The sequence below is a fragment of the Acomys russatus genome, chromosome 27 (genome assembly GCF_903995435.1).
Source record: "Acomys russatus chromosome 27, mAcoRus1.1, whole genome shotgun sequence".
NCBI classification, from domain to species: domain Eukaryota; kingdom Metazoa; phylum Chordata; class Mammalia; order Rodentia; family Muridae; genus Acomys; species Acomys russatus.
The window spans coordinates 21,367,559-21,381,125 of NC_067163.1; the positions used below are offsets into that span (position 1 = coordinate 21,367,559).

General features: G+C 44.2%; 1 pseudogene; it reads right to left on the reverse strand.

Moving 5' to 3' along the window:
• Positions 1-3,827: 3,827 nt before the first annotated feature.
• Positions 3,828-13,567, reverse strand: part of LOC127209831 (60S ribosomal protein L29-like) — a 54,591-nt pseudogene continuing 44,851 nt past the window's right edge.

Genomic DNA, 13,567 nt, shown 5'->3' on the forward strand with positions numbered 1-13,567 from the left:
AAGCATCTCAAAGTAACCTGTGGAGTGGAAAGTGGCTTGCTTTCCTAACAAAGGTGTAGAATTGTGTCTAGGTCAGAGAGGGGAACAAAATCTTGATATTTATGTTAAAAGTGGGTAAAGCAGGGCAGTTGGTGGCTCACGCCTTTAATCCCAGCACTCAGGAGGCAGAAGCAAATGGGCCACTGTGAATTCGAGGCCGGCCTGGTCTACAATGCTAGTCCAGGACAGCCAGGGCTACACAGAGAAACCCTATCTCAGGAAAAAACAAAACAAAACAAAAAATGTTGGCTAAGACAACTAGAATAAACCCAGCATATATTCTGCATCCACTAATATGATTATTGGGAAGTTAAAGACATAAGTAAATATCTACATATGGTTTTAAGTTAAAGGCTAATATGCAAAATTACATATGCAATGCTATATTAGTTAGTCATCCACTAGTTTAACAAAATACTGTGATACGTAACTTAAAAATGAGAAATGTTTGATTGTGGCGCCTTTTAGTCCAAGGTGCAATGGTTACTTTGAAGCCCACAGTGAGGCCACAGCTAATCACAGAAGCATGTAGCAAATCGTCCTCCTCTTAGCCTAAGGAAAAATAAGAAGGGTCAGTGCTGTGATACCCCCTTTAGCAGCACGTGCCCCTCTCTGGATTTCCTCCCACCAGCCACACCTCTTAAAGGTTCCACAGTCTTCCAATAACACCTCAGTAGTGAGCCGGCCGTTTAACCTATGAGCATTTAGGAGAAATTTTAGATGCAAACTACAGCAAATCCGATCTCCACCACATATGAGAGTATGCATCAGAAGAGGATGCGAAGGTGTCCCCAGCTGTTAACAGGCGTAGTTCTAAGCCTGGGTGATGGGGTGAACGAGACAATAGGAAAAAAGGAACAAACTTGACTATTCAAAAAGTCCAAGCTGTTGGTGCACGCATTTAATCCCAGCACTTGGGAGGCAGAGGCAGGTGGATGGCTGTGAGTTCAAGGCCAGCCTGGTCTACAAAGCAAGTCCAGGACAGCCAAGGCTAACACAGAGAGACCCTGTCTTGGGAAAAAAAAAAAAAAATCCAAGCTTGGGCTGGAGGGGCAGGTAGGGTTGTTTGAGGGGAGTGGGTTTGTTGTTGTTGTTGTTTTGGTTGAGGTGACAGAGGAACAGTTATTTGTTTCACATACTGCAATGAGTGATCCAGTCACTTAGGCTGAGTAACAGCCCCCTCAGAGGGGAGAAAAGCACAGAAGGCAAGAGCAGCTCATAGAGACCCAGGTCTACCTGTACCTTTCTTGCTGAATGTTTGTTTTTGCCTGAAAGAAAATAGCAGCCACTGAAAGGAATGGTCAGAGCGTGACTCAATCGGGCCATTTCAGCAGGTTCTCTGGTCACAGGCTTGAAGACCTTCCTGGAAGTGACAGAGACAGGCCATGCAGAACAGAGCAAAGAGAAAGCGTCTGCAGCACCATCCCTTCCCATAAGACCAGAGTGGTTACCAGCTTCAGCCCAGATGGAGGAAGTGCCCAAGGGGACCGTCAGGGAAGAGGGTAGCAGCAGGCCTTCCTGTGGGACAGAAGACACCAAGCTCAGGTCCTTCCCAGCCTAACAGGAGGCTCAAGAAGCCAGATGAAGAAGGGCTCATCCCTTCATCCAACTGCGCATGAGTCGGCCTGAGCCTTCGGGGTGCCAACCATAGGCCACCACCGCTGTCCATACCCTCTACTTTTAATCTTTAATTAATTATGCCAAAGATGCTAACAATAACAAAAACAAAAAACAAATGCACCGTCTCCATCATTTCTCAATGCACAGCTGAGTGTTCAGTATTGTTCACATAGGTTTGTGAGTATTCTTCAGAATGTGTTGAGCAAGCCAAACAGAAAGCCTGACCTGTAAACCGCTAACCATGCCCCCTTCCCATGCCCCCTTCCCACGCCCCCTTCCCCTACACCCAGCTGGCCACCTTTCTCCTTTCTGTTTCCATGAATCTGACTCTAGAGACCCCATATAAGTGGGATCATACACAATCTTCATAATGAGAAAATAAGACATTTCAAATACAGGTACATTGCTTTGTATCAGCTTTTCAAGACTAGTATGTCTAGCACTCAGAGGAATGTAACTCCCATTGCCCCAAAACGACCGGCTAGAAGAACTCAGCATCTTCATTTCACCAAATTTTCTATTGGGATGAAGACCACATGAAAACTGAGATCCAATGGCTACTCTCACGGATCCCATAGTTCTGCGCCTAACTAGCATCATGATTTTGTTTGTTTGGTTAGCTGGTGGTTTTGTTTGTTTGTTTGTTTTTGTTTTTTGAGACAGGGTCTCTCTGTGTTAGCCTTGGCCGTCCTTGGAGTCGCTTTGTAGAACAGGCTGACCTTGAACTCACAGTGATCCGCCTGCCTCTGCCTCCCGGATGCTGGGATTGGTGTGTGCCGCCACGGCCAGTTTAAAATTTAGCAAATATTAGGCCGGGCGTGGTGGCGCACGCCTTTAGTCCTAGCACTCGGGAGGCAGAAGCAGGCGGATCGCTGTGAGTTCGAGGCCAGCCTGGTCTACAAAGTGAGTCCAGGATGGCCAAGGCTACACAGAGAAACCCTGTCTCGAAAAACCAAAAAAAAAAAAAACCAGCAAATATTGATCATCTAAAAAGACATTTTCAATAGATATGAAAGAATGCAGACAATACACAAAATAATAACTTTGTCTAAAAACAAACAGTGCAGATACGGCCAACATAACAAATATTTCCAAAGTGTCTCTCGCCAAGATTTACCACGAATCTTCATCTGTAAATATAACTAAAATACTTATTCCGCTGCGAGTAAGAACTCAGCGAATCCCCTGCTTCTGTTCAAAAAAGCCATTCATACTCTTTCAACGGTGCTACGGTCTTTTCCTGTACTAGAGGCACGTTGGAAATGTAAAGTGATTGTAATGGCAATAAGAATATAGCCTTTTTCTCCCTAATGAAACTCTGAAAAGCAACAGACTCCTGTAATACAAATAAGCTTGTCTGCCTTGGCGCCTTCACCACACAGATGCAGCCAACCGTGGCTGAGCAGGATTGTGGTGGTAACAGCGCCGCCTGCTGTGCGAAGGTGGAATAGCGTTCCTCTGAGGCAAAGGATTTTTTTTTTTTCCCCCTTATAATCAATTGCCTTGACAAATCGGTGCTGCCCTGTTTGGATAAATAGATCTATTATCCTAGATGCGCTGTGCGTTATTGTAATAGGTTCCTCTTCTACCTAGCTAAGCTCACGAGGTTTTTCACTAAACTTGCCTTGTTTTTAACAATATCACTCCTTTAACCTGCTATGTGGTGTATTAGTTCATTTTCTCCTGGCTTTGACAAGATGTCTTAAGCAAGGAAGTGTTTGTTTGTGCTGCTTGTCTTTGTTAGCGTGACTGTTGTGATGAAACACCATGACCAAAATCAACTCGGAGAGGAAAGGGTAATTTACTCGGCTTATACTTCCACTTTGTAGTCCATCACTGAAAGAAGTCAGGGCAGGAACTCGGACAGGGATGCAGACAGGAACCTACACACAGGAGCTGATGCACAGGCCAATCTGCTCTCTATGACACCTTCCCGCATTCAAAACCAGTACCACCATACCTCCTGAGTGACTCTTACACGCGTTACCAAGGCCAGTTGCCTGGGTGAGGTACAGCCTTGGCCACCTCTGGAACAAAGCTCCTACCTGCTGACTCTTAGCAAAGACTTCCCAGGAGATACCGCTTCAGTGATGCTGGTCTCTTCTTAATTACAGCTGATTTCTCAGCTCCAGCTGACCAGCATCATTTGTCCCAGTCAAGCAAAGGTTTCACTTCTCTGGCGCTGGACTCTTGCTAACCACAGCTGACTCTTGGTCCCCAGCTGAACGGAATGATAGAATCTTAACCCAAAAATAGCACATGGCCCCCATGGAGTCTTGAAACTTCCCTCAGAAACGTCACAAGCCAGGCCTCCGTCATCTGCACTGCTCGCAACTCTCTTATCTTCAAAGCTCTGACGAAACCACCCAGTGAGCTCTCAACACTCAATGGCTTTTCTCACCCAAGGTTCCAAAGTCATCCCACAATCCTCCCCAAAACGCGGTCAGGTCTGTCACAGTCAAACGCCACTATGCTTATACCAAGATCTGTCTTAGTTGGGGTTCCATGTGCTGGGATGAAACACCGTGGCCACAGGCAACTTGGAGAGAAAAGGGTTTATTTGGCTTACGTTTCCATGTCATTGTCCATCACTGAAGGAAGTCAGGGCAGGACCTCAAGCAGGGCCGGAACCTGGAGGCTGGAGCTGGTGCAGAGGCCATGGAGGGGTGCTGCTACAGGCTTGCTTCTTAGGCTTGCTCAGCTTTCTTTCTTTCTTTTTCTCTTGAGTTTATTTGTAAAAACAGCATAGGACACTGGTCACCTGTAAATAGTGTATAGATAGGTGTGTCACACCAGTCCATCTGTCTTCACATAGGCAGAAGCCTTTCCTTGGGGCCTTCACAGGGGCCTGGGCACCTTTGGGAGCCTGAGCTGGGGCTGAAGCCTGGGTCTTGGCTGGAGCTGCGGCCTCTGCCTTGGCTTGAACCTTGGGCTTTGGTTGGCAGAGCCTATTGCCCTTGGCCATGTAGCTTCGAATCTTCTTCCCAAGCTTGGGATGAGCGATGAAAACAAGCCGTTGGAGTTTGCAGCTGAGGCCCCTTGGCATCTTGGGCTTAACGGCCTTAGGCTTCACAGGGGCCTTAATGGCCTCTGTGCGGCACTCACTGCCTTTGCGTTGTTTGCCTGCATCTTCTTCAGGCCTTTCTTGTGCTTCTCGCCAAAGCGCATGTTCCTCAGGAGCTTGGGATTAACCCCCTTAGGAGATTCGTATCTTTGTATCCGGGGTTTCTTGATGCCATTTCTGTGCTATTTGCGGGACTGGTTGCGCGTGGTGTGGTTCTTGGACTTGGCTGTGTCTGCATGGTAACCCGCACCTCCCGCAGCACCTGGGACCGGAAGAGAAAGAGAAAGGCCCGCAGTGCCCAGCCTTGTTTCTTACAGAACCCAGGACCACCAGCCCAGGGGTAGATCCACCTATAATGAGCTGAGCCTTCCCACATCAGTCATTAATTAAGAAAATGCCCTACAGGCTTTCCTACAACCTAATCCCCTCCCCTTCCCCCCATGAGACAGGGTTTCTCTGTGTAGCCTTGGCTGTCCTGGACTCACTTTGTAGACCAGGCTGGCCTCGAACTCACAGAGATCTTCCTGCTTCTCCCTCCCAGAGTGCTGAGATTAAAAGGCGTTTGCCACTGAGCCCAGCTTACAGCCTAATTTTTTCTTTTTTAAGATTTATCTTATTATTTATACAGTATTCTGCCCACACATGTGCCTGGCCATCACAAGAAAGCACCAGATCTCATTACAGGTGGTTGTAAGCTGCCATGTGGTTGCTGGGAATTGAACTCAGGACCTTTGGAAGAGCAGAAAGTGCTCTTAACCTCTGAGCCATCTCTCCAGCCCCTTACAGTCTAATTTTATGGAGACATTTTCACAATTGAGGCTCCCTCCTCTCTGATGACTCTAGCTACTGTCAAGTTGACATAAAATGATCCAGGACACTGATACAGTCCATCATGATGGAAGAACTTAGTGATGGAAGGGTAAGGCGGTTGTCATAGTGACCCAATCAGGAAATAGACAAGAATTCTGGTCCTGCATGCGTGTTCTTCATTTTCTCTTTCATTGTTTCTTGTCATTCAGTGTGTGGCCCTGGCAATGGAATGGGACACCTATATTCAGGGTAGGGCTTCCCAGGGCAGATGAAACTCAGAAACACCCCTCCAGACATTCACAGAGGACTGTCTCCTAGATGGTACCAAGTCCTGTCAAGTTGGCAGTCAGGATTAACCATCATATGAGCAACACGGCTTGCGGGTTCCTGTCATTTCATTTATTTAAAATGAATTACTTAATGGCCACTTGCTACTTGCAGTGTCTGGTTTTATAAGGCAGCCTGTCCATTGGCATGAGATAATAAGTAACAAATTCTTTTGTCTTCTGTGTGTGTATCACCTATCCTCTCTCCAATACACACACACACATACACACACACACACACACACACACACACACACACACACATATAAACACAGAGAGGGAGAGAGACAGAGAGAGAGAGAGAGAGAGAGAGAGAGAGAGAGAGAGAGAGAGAGAGAGAGAGAGAGAACATACTGATAAGGAGATTTGTTTGTTTGTGTTTTGAGACAGGGTTTCTCTGTGTAACAGTCCTGGCTATCCTTGACTTGCTTTTGTAGACCAGGCTGGCCTTGAACTTACAAGGGTCCACCTGCCTCTACCTCCCAAATGCTGGGATTAAAGGTGTGCATCACCACCGCCTGGCAGGAGATTATTTTTTTTAAAGTAGACACAAAAGAGTACTCCATTAAGAATGTGTGGCACACGCCTTTAATCCTAGTACTCAGGAGGCAGAGGCAGGCCAGCCTGGTCTACAAAGCAAGTCTAGGACAGAGAAGGCTACACAGAGAAACCCTGTCTCAAAAAACCAAAAGAAAAGAAAAAGAAGAAGAAGAAGAAGAAGAAGAAGAAGAAGAAGAAGAAGAAGAAGAAGAAGAAGAAGAAGAAGAAGAAGAAGAAGAAGAAGAAGAAAAAAAAGAAAAAAAAGGAGAAGAAGGAGAAGAAGAAGGTATAAATCCAGATCCTCTTGTACCCAGAATGAAACACAATTAACAGTGTTATTGTTGTCTTTGTTTGTTTTTTAAGACAGCTGAATCTCAGGAAATTTATCTTATAAACTATGCTGATAATGAGCATTCCGATCACCCTTCCGTTTCCCCTTTCTCTTGCTTTCCCTGTCCAAACCTTTTTGCAAGTCTTAATTGTCCTGACTGTCCTTTTGAGATACTTACTGAGGCAGACCGAAGACCTAGGACCTTCCAGACTCAGGACATTCCTGGCTTCTCCTTGACTACCACCCCACTGCCTGCCCAAATCCTCCTACACTAACTTTCTTCCCTTAAATAGCAGCAAATTGTTTATGGCAAATCATATGGACTGAGCACCATGTTACATGACTTATTGTCTAATATAGGAACTATTTTCAAAAACTTTCTTGTTGACAGAGGCCTCTGTCAGCCATAACTCAATTACAAGCATGAATAACTCATAGAATTGGAAGTATCTTGACTATTAACAAAGCCAGTAGGGAAACTCATTAAATGGTCAGACAAGAGAACACCTTCAGAGTCAGCCCTTAAATTATGCAGACGGTAGTTCTCTGCTCTTCTTGAAGATAGGGTAACCTTACACACACACACACACACACACACACACACACACACACACACACACCTCTATGCAAAGCCACTCACAGGGACAGAAAAATTCCCCTCCTATAAATGCAAAACCTAAGCCCGTCCAGACACCAAGAAAACAGAAGCAGTGACAGACCCTGGGTTCTTTCTCTGGGTCTGTAGTCACCTCACACACGGTAGCTCAGGTAACGAGAGGAGGGGACTTTAGGGCAAACCTAGATTATTCATGGCATGACACAACAGGCAAGCCCTTTCATCATCCTGGGTTAATGTTGTATAACCTCTCCCCAGAGGTTCCTTGTTGAGGGGAAACTGGCCCTATATATCATCGTGGGCCTGTTTGAAAGGCATTCAATCCAGTTAAAGCAACTCATACAGGAAAAGCAATCTCAAGCGTAGTCGAAAACCAGGTAACAGGGTCCGTTCTTAGATGAGATTTCTCTGCACCTCCATCAGAGATCCAAAAATGGTACCTCTTATCAAAACCATACAAGCCATTCAGAATCTGTGTCCCTAAGCATACAGACACATTACCAATGTAGTAGCATTTAGCATCTTCCCCTGGCAATGGATACCTGTTTGCTCACCAACTTGGAATATATAAGGATGCAATTCATAAAGAGCTTATGGTGTGGTAAATAAATAAAACTGTGTGCTCTGAGCATGTATATCCTTTGTGTACAGGAACAGTCAAGACAGTCATGCAAGGTGGCACACGTCTGTGATGCCAGTACTTGGATGCTCAGGCAGGATGAAGATGACTCTGGGCTTGAGGCCAGCCTGTGTGACAGAACAGACACCGGAGACTCAAGCATTAATGTTAGCATATGAAAGAAGACAGGTTTCAGAGGAAGACTAGTAGCCCTTCCTCACCTAGGTTTCACTAAAGAACAGAGCATACAAACACAAAGGGGGAAGTTTGGATAAGGCTCAGTATGCGCACGGCCTTTAATGAATGGACTATGTATCTCATGGATGCTTGGGGAATTCTTCCTTAGCTCGCTAGCCTGCCCTGGTGTTTAGGAGTGTTTTCCTATATTAATAAGCAATCTGTTTCTATTTCTAACCATGCATTCCTGGTACAATCCTTTGTCTGAGACACAGGAGCCTGAATCAAGTGCCCTCTCAACTCAGATACATGGCTCAGCAAGAACTGTTTGCCCTGTCCTCCCACCCTCCCCCCTTTTTTAATCTCGCTGAGGGTGCCAAGGAGATTAGGCGTGCTGCTTTAACATTTTTAGCCATCTCCCCCACTGCCACCGAATGCTCTTAGGATTCTCTGTTTCTCTTCCTTATTGGTCTTCTCACAAACTAGTAAAATTATCCCCAAGATTCTATCCAAGTCCATTTTTTAACTTTTTTAGTAATGAGACTAAGAACCCAATAACACCAATAACACCTAGACTTCATACTAAGACCCCCCTCACCCATCACACCTCAAAAACACCAACACCCCCCCAAAAGTGAAGCAAGCATATTTAGAACAGCTTTATGAACACAAAACATGCTGTCATAGTCTTTATTTCCATTGCTATGAAGAGACCACTGCAACTCTTACAAAGGAAAATGTTTAACTGGGGCTGGCTTACAGTTTCAGAGGTTCAGTCCATTATCATCATGGGAGGAAGCATGGCGGCATGCAGGCAGACATGGTGCTGGAGGAGCCAAGAGGTCTACATCTTGATCCAAAGGCAACAGGAGAAGACTGGGTACCACACTGGGCATAGCTTGAGCATAGGAGACCTCAAAGCCCAACGCCATAGTAACACACTTCCTCCAACAAGGCCACACTTCCTCCAACAAAGCCACACTTCCTCCAACAAGGCCACACCTCCTAATAGTGCCACTCACATGGGCTAAGCATTCAAACACAGGAGTCTATGGGGGGCCATTCCTAGTCAAACCACCACACATGTTCAGTCCAAAGTGTGGATATGGGGGTAAGCACTAGCATCACTTACTGGTACATGCCAGTAAGTTGTGCCACGCATTGTTTATATGTATTTTCATGTGGTGTAGGAATACAGAGGGAAAAGTCTATATGCAAATCAGTCCCCCATCCAGACAGACTGTAGAATTCCAGGGTCACAAGTCACAGTCCTGAGTCATCATCCCTCCTGAGAAGTCACATCTCAGGGACACTCCTGTTCCTTCAGAAGAGTTTTTCACTGTCAGCCTTGACTGGAAAGCACAGTTGAACCAGAGGCTACAAATGCTAATTAGCAATTGAATGAAAGCCCTGGAAGAGGAGGGAAAGCTGCTGCTGGAGAACTTGAGAAGACAAAGTGTTCCCCTAGACAATCCATCCTGTCCAGGTTCCTGGGGCGTTTAGTGAACCTTCACGCGCAACTCGCCATAACACTTAAGTGAAATGTGCACTTATTCTGTGTCCTGTCAGTATAAAGCTGTGTTTCTGTCTAAAAATGATCACCAGGACTGACAAAGCACTTTCCTGTAATATTGAAAGATTTATTTTAATAGACCCAAGGATCGAGTTCTAATTTGATAGTGTCTGTTGTAGGATGTGACATTTATTAAAACATTTCTATAGTAAACTAAGTTGTTCGGTAGAGTCATTTTTATCACAGACACTTGCTTTAGCCAACAACCTTGTGGCAACAAGGTCAGTTTCTGTGACCTTACAGACTTTGGATTAGCTAGCTGGCATCCCCTATCACTCAAAACTTGTCAATCAAAGACAAGGATATCCTTGTGTTCAAAAGTTAAAGCATGGAATGGGTGCACATGTGTTTGCAAAACAGTGCCAGGACCAAGTGTCCATTGTGATCCTATTCTTCACCCAACACATAATTTAAAATCCTATCCACACCTGCACATACTGCCTTAAATGCATCATATCTGTGTAGCCTTTGCGTCTGACTACTTGTACGTCCTTGACATTTAGCCCGCCTGGTTTTATTAAAATGCACACTCAAATTATCTTCAACTCCCCAGCTGTTCTAGTTATCAGTTTATTGTCTTTCCGCTCCAAATTTACCCTGCACTGCCTGCTGTATAAAAATAAATCTGGGCCCTTTTAAATATTTTTGTTTTACCAGTTGATACAATGCTAAACTCCGGAGTAAAGTGGGAAAACATTTGAGGGCAAAGACATCTCTTTTCCTCAGCTCTGGTTTGGTACCTCATCAAGCTTCAGAACAGCCAGCTATACCACAGCACCCAATAGTAACCGATGACCGCAACTTCTCCTGGGACTACTCTGTTGCAATTGGGGGCTTTGCAACAGTGTTCCACGTGGCTTCCCTAGTTCCTGCTTCCTGAGGGGCACAACAGCTGGGACTGCCCACAAGTTGTCTCTAGCATTTGTCCTTCATGCAGTCCTGTGACAGAGTGTCCGTGGAGACACATCCCCATGGACATCTTTCCCTATCAATCCAGGGCATGGCTTTTTGGCATGGTACCCTGACATGATTCATGTGCGCTTGTCTGCCATAGAGTCCCCTCTCCAAAATGGCTAGGACATGGGACCCAGGAGTGGGAGGGCTCACCTGTGGCTTCTCTAGCCAAGAACTCGTGTGATGACAAGTTCCTATACCTGCTGTGCCCATATTCTTCTGAGTCCTCAATTTCCAGTTACCAAGAGTACATTTCTTTAATGTCCTGTTATAACTAACAATCTTTATATTCATCTTTTCTACTCAAATTTGTATTTGGTTTCTATTTTCTGATTGAATTTTGATTAATATTTCATCTCCCCAAACAATACAGCCTAAACGTCTTTATACTTTTCCTTTTATGGACTTGAAACTTGGCCATACATGTACCCGCAAAGAGGCTTACTAGGTCCCAGAGTAAACATGTGATTTAATGTACAACTACCACTTCTTGAGTGCACTGCTAAACAAGAACTCCTGTCTATATGAGCTGGCATTTGACTCCATCAACACTTAACTTGCAGCTTCTACTTTTTTTCTCTTCTAACAGTAGAAGAGTAGTTTTTTTGTTTGTTTGGTTGGTTGGGTTGGTTGGTTGGTTGGTTGGTTGGTTTGGTTTTTTGAGACAAGGTTTCTCTGTGTAGCCTTGGGTGTCCTAGACTCACTCTGTAGGCCAGGCTGGCATAATGGTTATTCTAATTATTTATTTTACATGTATGGGTGTTTTGTCTGCGTGTATGTTTGAGTACCACATGTGTATCTGAGGCCCAAAGATTCCAGAAGAAGGTATCAGTTCCTCAGGGATTGCAGTTTCAGACAGTTGTGAGCCACAGTGTGGGAGCTGGAGATCAAATCCATGTCTTCTAGAAGAGCACTGGTACTCTAACCACTGAGCCATCCATCTCTCCAGCCCTGTAGTGGTTATTTCTAAACCATGTGTCTCTGACACTAATGTCTGTTTCTCTACTTGCTGGCCTTCAAAAATCTCATACCCTACAAACTGCCTTTTTCTATCTTTGCCCATTTCATTTATTGGCATTTCTGGTGTCCATTTGTAAATTTGCATATTATTGAAAATATTCCATTGTAGATTTTAGATATAAAATGTAAGTATCATTTCCCAATTTTCTGTCAATCTCCAAACTGTCCATGATAATCTTTACTGAAAATAAATCCCAGTTTGTCCTCTTGATTCTAAAATCATAAAACATCCTGCTACAAGTCATTTGTGGACGTGGCTTTAATTTTTAGCCAGGTCCTTACTTGAAACACACTCTGATTATGATGCTAGAAGTGATCCAGATTTTTTTCTTCTAATTAGTGAGCCAAAAATAAATATTTTAAAGAAAAGAAGAAATGTATTCTCTCTGTTTTTTGAAGGAACCAAAAAGTGGTGTGAGGCATTATAGTCTAAAGTAAAAGTGAAGTGTCAATGCCAAGAGACTTGATGAACTAGAAGGATAAAGTTCTAGATGCATGTGGCCTGCCAACACTTACTCATGAAGAGACAGGACGTCTAAATAAACCTAGAACTCATGTAGAAGTTGAATCAGGAACTTACAATGGAAAAGCCTAAGACAGATGATATCATTGTTAAATTTCACCAAACATTTAGAGAAAAATTATATCAACCAAACTAAAAAACTAAAAGCAGCATTACCTAGATCCTAAAATAAGACACAATAAGAAAAAAAAAAAACATACAAAGCTAGGTAAATTCTTCCATTAATGGGAGATATGAAGCAGGGGCAGGAGCCAAACAGAAGGAGAGAGGGAAAGGGAGGGGAAAAAAGAGAGAAAGATTGATTGATTGGTTGATTGCTTGATTGACTGACTGATTACTACTGAAGTTGGTCAATTGACTAGAACTAGCCTATGTTCCCACTGACTCATTGGATGATGGAATGCTAGGCCCCTGACTAGTTCAATAACGTCCCATTGTTCCAGTTCTAGTTGAGTCTAAGATTTAGGCAGGAAATCCAGAAACAAATGCTGTTGTCATTTGGTTTTGTTTCTCTTGAATTTAGATACAGGAAGCCGTCATCCTGCATCTGTGGCAGATCACACGGGCAGCTTAAGGGCACAGCTGGCTATAAAGCATCAAGATAGATAGAAACAGATTCCTAATGTCTGACCCTAAAGCCAGCTCCTTGGGATTTTTCTATTTCTCTTATATGTACTTAACTTTTTGTTTCTAAATGGGTTTGATGTTATCTGCAATACAATCCTCTTAGAACTAAATTGTATGACCTACAGATGTGGCTCAGTGGTAGAAAGCATGTATAGTATGTGAGGAGAGAGAGAGAGGGAGAGAGAGAGAGAGAGGGAGGGAGGGAGGGAGAGGGAGAGCACACAAACTAGAAACCTTACCAATCACCCATTCAAACATACTTCACACTGAGTCGAAATGTACAGAAAGAAGGAAGGAATCCGCCTTCCTGACATGAACCTACAGGATGAGGGCATCCCGTATGCTCCCCATACCTTCATCCTCCAATGCCAATCAATTTGTAATGGTTCCTTGGACTTGAATGTGCAAGGATCAAAGTAGATCACTAAAGAGAAAGGTTAACAACTAATTTTAAAGTTTTTCTTGGTTTATAAACTCTCTCACTTTCTCTCCCCTCTTCTCTCCTTTGTTTGAAATTAGTGAAAAGAGCTACTGCCAAGAGGGACACCAAATAAAAGGAAACAGAAGGGGCAAAGAGGGAAATCAAAGAGGGAAATTTAGTGCAACCAGCAACGGCTTCATTAGCCTTACAACAAAAGCAGGCTCAATTTCTTTCTTATTGACATTTAGGAGTTTGATGTGAATCTAACATAAAAGCTTGGTGAATCTGCTCCTCTTCCTGAGGTCTC